This window comes from Schistocerca gregaria, chromosome 3 (genome assembly GCF_023897955.1).
Source record: "Schistocerca gregaria isolate iqSchGreg1 chromosome 3, iqSchGreg1.2, whole genome shotgun sequence".
Lineage (NCBI taxonomy): Eukaryota > Metazoa > Arthropoda > Insecta > Orthoptera > Acrididae > Schistocerca > Schistocerca gregaria.
The window spans coordinates 505,437,609-505,442,852 of NC_064922.1; positions in this window are offsets into that span (position 1 = coordinate 505,437,609).

A 5,244-nucleotide genomic window follows, 5' to 3' on the forward strand; every position below is an offset into this window, starting at 1 on the left:
TTACATGGTCCATGGATCATTTACACAATAAATCATAATTATTTAGAACAAGTCGCTTCATACTCACATCACAATTTATTATGTAAATAAATGATTATTTATTGGTGCCTCTCTCTTTTTCAGATGTACAGATGTCAGATAGCTATTCCTAACCACAACGTTTTGCACATGACAATAATTGAAATTCTCCTACAGGATAGAATGGGTTGTCAAGGAGAAACTTTTACAGTTTGTTTACAGATTATACTTTGCAGTGTGTCAGACAATTTATATATATGTTGCATGTTGTGCCACTGGGTGGGCCAGCCAGTAGCACAACATGCTAGATTTCTTTGGCTGCTTCACAACCCGTGCCATATGGATCCTCCCCACCACTAGCAGCTTTTCTCTACTGCTCAGATGGGACCTATCCTTACAGCACAGCTTTTGCTCCCTTTTCCTTCCTGGCCTAAACCTAAGGTAACTAAGTTCCGCCGCCCACCCCCCCTCCCCCCCCCCCCCCCCCCCCCCACACACGGATTGTTTTGTGTGTGTGTGTGTGTGTGTGTGTGTGTGTGTGTGTGTGTGTGTGTGTGTGTGTGCAACTTTTATTTGTGTACCTTTATGATGCAGTGCTTCTGGCAATCAGTGAGTTGCCTCCTTTATTCCTAAATAATTTGTGATTATTTAATTTACATTGAAATAAAACTAAGGAACATGAGGTGTGATGTGAAGTAGCTTATGGCTAGGGAACCTGTCTTCATATTACTTTGTTTTTGTAAATGCACTACTACAGGTGAGAAGTTCTGGTGGGTGAAGTATTTAGTGAAAACACAGACAGGAGCAAATAATGAAGGTCTAACTGTGTTAAGGTAAAAATGATTTTATTATTAAAAGAATCTCTTTGTTAGTTGAGGCAACATTTGGTACTATACATGTAATTTATGGTACTTTAAACTAAATTTGAATGAAGTATTAATGTTCTGACATCATGTGAACTATATAATGCTGCATAATTTGCTTTGCTAATGTAGGATATTTTGTATATTCTTTCCATGCAATTAGTTGCTGAGCATGATTGTAGCCATGAAGATTTTCAGGAGTGGCTTAAATGGACTAACTGCCTCAACTGGAGTCTGTGTCCAGATGTGCTTACGAAAATATTTGGAGTGCATGCAGGTGTTCTACCATGAGTGTAAAGTGGAAAAGATGCTCATACAGTTCAGTCATAAAATTAAAATAATGCACGCTGCAACCAACAAGAACGGCAGATCGGGTCTGTTCAGAAACTAAGTGCACTGTGCCCATAATGGTCTCTCTCTCTCTCTCTCTCTCTCTCTCTCTCTCTCTCTCTCTCTCTCTCTCTCTCTCTGTGTTTTTTTAGGGTTGGCAACACTGAGTGGTAGATGGTGGGGGAGCCCCTGACCAGAGTGAGCATTGCAGGAATGTGGTAGTACATGAACTGATATGTATGAAAGATGTTAGTAAGAAATCCTACCAAGTGTGAGCCATGTGCTTTCTAATCATTGAAGGAATAACATGTACAGAAATTATTTATGAATTAAAACAGTTTATGGCAAAGTTTTTATGAACAAAATGAATGTTTAAATGCTGCAGGGAGTTTAGTGGAGGCAGAACAAATGATCATGATGAACAGAGGAGTGGAACACCTTTTGTTTTGACTGATAAATTGGTGCAAAAAATTGAGAAAACAGTTTTTGAAGATTGCCATTTGAGATTTGATGAGATTTCTGTGATGTTGCCACAGCTCTCCAGAACTGTCTTATACAAAACACTCACATAAATGGTGGGATACTGGAACTGTGGACAAGACGGCTTCCAAAACAACTGACAGAGGAGCACAAGAAAAAATCAGGTCATTAGTGCCTGTGAGTTTCTTGAATGATTTTAATTGGAACGTAATGATTTTCTGAGCTCTATTGTGGTTGGAGATGAAACATTGGTTACTCATTACACACCTGAGACAAAAAGACAGTTATCACAGAGGCACATGAAATCCTCACTGTTTTGTGAGCAAAAAGGCATCATTGTTGTTGAATTCCTGCCTCAAGGGTAGACCATCAATGTACAATGATATTGTGTGAATCATTCACAACAAAAGGACAGAAATGCTAATGAGAGGATTGTTCTTTTTGCATGACAATACCTGTCCTCACACTACCCTAGTCAACAAGGAACTCTTGGAAACATCTTGTTGAGATATTTTGAACACCCCCCACACCTGGGCCCTCCACATTCCCCTGACTAGGTGCCTGCAGAGTAGTGTATTTTCACCACCCTGAAGGCACACAAGTGTAATTTAACTTTTCAAGCACCGAGCACAGGTAGAAAAAGGTTATGAAGTGGGGAAGAAGCTGCCATGAGAGCTCTTCAAGGAGGACATAAAGAAGCTTGTGTCACAGCTTAACACATGCACTGAATGGAATGGCAGTTTCGTACAAAACTGTTCAAAAAATATATCAACATATCTTTCTTTTCCCCACAACTACTTCTCCTTAAAAAAAAAAAAGTAGAACTCTAGTGCACTTACTTTCTGAACATCCATCATACACCGTATAAAGTGCAAAGATTGTAACTATCAAACAGCTGTAAAATTAAAGAAAATTTTCTTATTCAGGAAGTCATTGCATAGATACAGGACCTGTGACCAATGCCAGTTTTTGTGGTCTGTATGGATACAGGTATGAAAAATTAAAATATTAAATTGCAGTTAACTTTAAGAATGTTGAATAAACACTTACAAGCCATTAAATAATCCAGTCAACTGTTTTTCAGTATCTGTATAACTCAACTGCGGAGGGGGCAATGGGGGAGGGAGGTGTGGGGTTGATGAGAATTACTCCCTCTATTATGACTGCAGCACCTGATAATAAGTTTTTTTCTTTAGTATTATTCTACCTCCATACATTTTACATAATTTACATGTCATGCATAAATAAATTTTTCAAAATGTTACCTAGGTTGAACTTTATTTAGATTCATTGTTCAGGTTGTTATTTTTAATGTGCTGATCCTTCTAATGTACGTAATTTTTGTGAAAGTGTTATCAACTAAAATAAATGAGTAATAAAACGTTTTACTGTGGTATGACATAGCAGGTGTCATGTGAGTTAATAGGTATTGATGGGCATGGTGACACCAATTCTTCTAAAGACAAGCACACTGACTGTTCAGTAATGTAGTTCAAATAATGTGTAACTAACTATTGATATAACTGACAGTAACATTTAGAAACAATTACATTTTCAATTACAGATTTTTCCTCTGTGATTGTTAGTTGCAGTCTTTTCTATTATACTTTTAGTGATCTGATTTTTATGCACAAGGCGGCATTCTTCGTGTATTGATTAAGCCAGTAATTCAGATTTTTACATAATTCAGCATCATGTTCAGGATGGCACTTAAACCTGTAAACAGAGTATTCCCAACATGGATGCATAAAAGGGTTTTCTAAATTTGCTTGATTCCTAGTCCACCACATATTTTGTAAAGAAATTCCATCCTGAGTGGTGTTATCTAACATAGGAATTTTTCAAATTACTGTGTAGCTTGCGAATTAACATTTTTTTCATATGTCACTCTTTAAGTACCGTATTTGGTCATCACCCAAATAGTCAGTTCTGGTTGACTGTTGAGTAAACAAGCAACATCTGTGTAAAATCCTGAGTGCATTAGCAACCACATAGCTTCTATGTTGGACTGTTTCATAAAAAATCTGGACTCTCATATCTACCACTTAACATCTGGATTTGTATAGAGTTTGGTTCATCAAATGTTTCTTTCAAAGGTTTTTTTTTATTGAAAACATAACCATGAGCAAAGTTATTTTCATCATGCTACCACTGTGTCAAGCCTTTATTGTGCTAAGTGTGAATATTAAACCACACTAGCCAGTACACTGTTTACAGTGCTACAAAATGTGGAAACAACCACTTAACTGTAACAGCTGTGTAGCATATGTCATCTACATGATCATGGAAAACAATTCTCATCTATTTCACCCAAGACATTGAACTACGAGACTCCAAGAACTTAAAAGAATATGCAGATAGGGAACCTTCACAAGTTGTATTCTGAAATCCTGGAGGTATGCTACTTATGCATAATCCTATATTTATGTTTCGCAGGTTTTTTTTTGGGGGGGGGGGGGGTTGGAGGTGGGGGGGGGGGGGGGGGGACACATTAATGAATGTAACATGTACTGTGAAACATTTATCAAATACCAACATGTTTTACAACTAGTACCAGATACAATCATTCTTACAAAATGTTGTTATTGCTGTGAGTTAAATTTCCTCCCAAAATGAAAATATGCAGAGTGAAGTAGTTTTTTCATTCTTAAATCACATCAGTAATCTTGCATATTGGAAATGTAGTTGATCTTAGATGCTCCATTAATTGTTGTTTGTCTGTAAGTGAAACTTAACTACTTAATGTATTTCATTATTTGATAAGACTATTTTTATAGCTTGTGGACTGCTATGAGAATTAACTATGTGTATAGAATCTGATGATCCTTTTGCCTTGAACTGTCTGCCAATGTTTTCATCTGTTTCATTTTCAGTAAGAGAACTAGTACTACTATTTATTACATTTGTGTCATATGGAAAGGATAAAGTTGGCATCTTATGTCAACACTAGTGAAAGATCATTAATACATAGTAGAAACAACAGAGTACCAAAAACAGAACCCTTGATACACCATGTCCAATAGCTCATACCCCCCCCCCCCCCCCCCCCCCCCCCCCCCCCCCGTGGGTCCAGGGTATAGAATAGGCCCGCAGTATTGGTGCCTGTTGTAAGAGGTGACTAAAAGGAGTCGCACCACTTTTTGGCCCTATAAATTCAGGTCCCATATTATGGTTTGACCAGTCACTTTCAAAACTCTACAGAAGCGCAGGCCATATGAGGAAGTACATCTTTCGTGGAGTTATAGTTATCAATAGTGCCCTTAGATTTGATCTGCTGAACCTCTTCTCGTCATGGCTTTGAATCTCCACCTGCAATTCAACTGTTTGGGTCATCTTATGTTTTCTCCTCTCCTCTTTCGCCCCTTTGACAATACTGGATTTTTGTGCACCCAGTATCCAGCATGGTAGCCAGTCCGTTGTGGTGGGGTGTCATGTACCCATTTGGTGGTATCCCCCTGACAACATAGGGCTCACACTTCTGATGCCTGAGCTTTACACTCACCACCTGTACCAAGGAGTAGATGTCTGTCTTCTTGGGGCATCAGGATTCCCA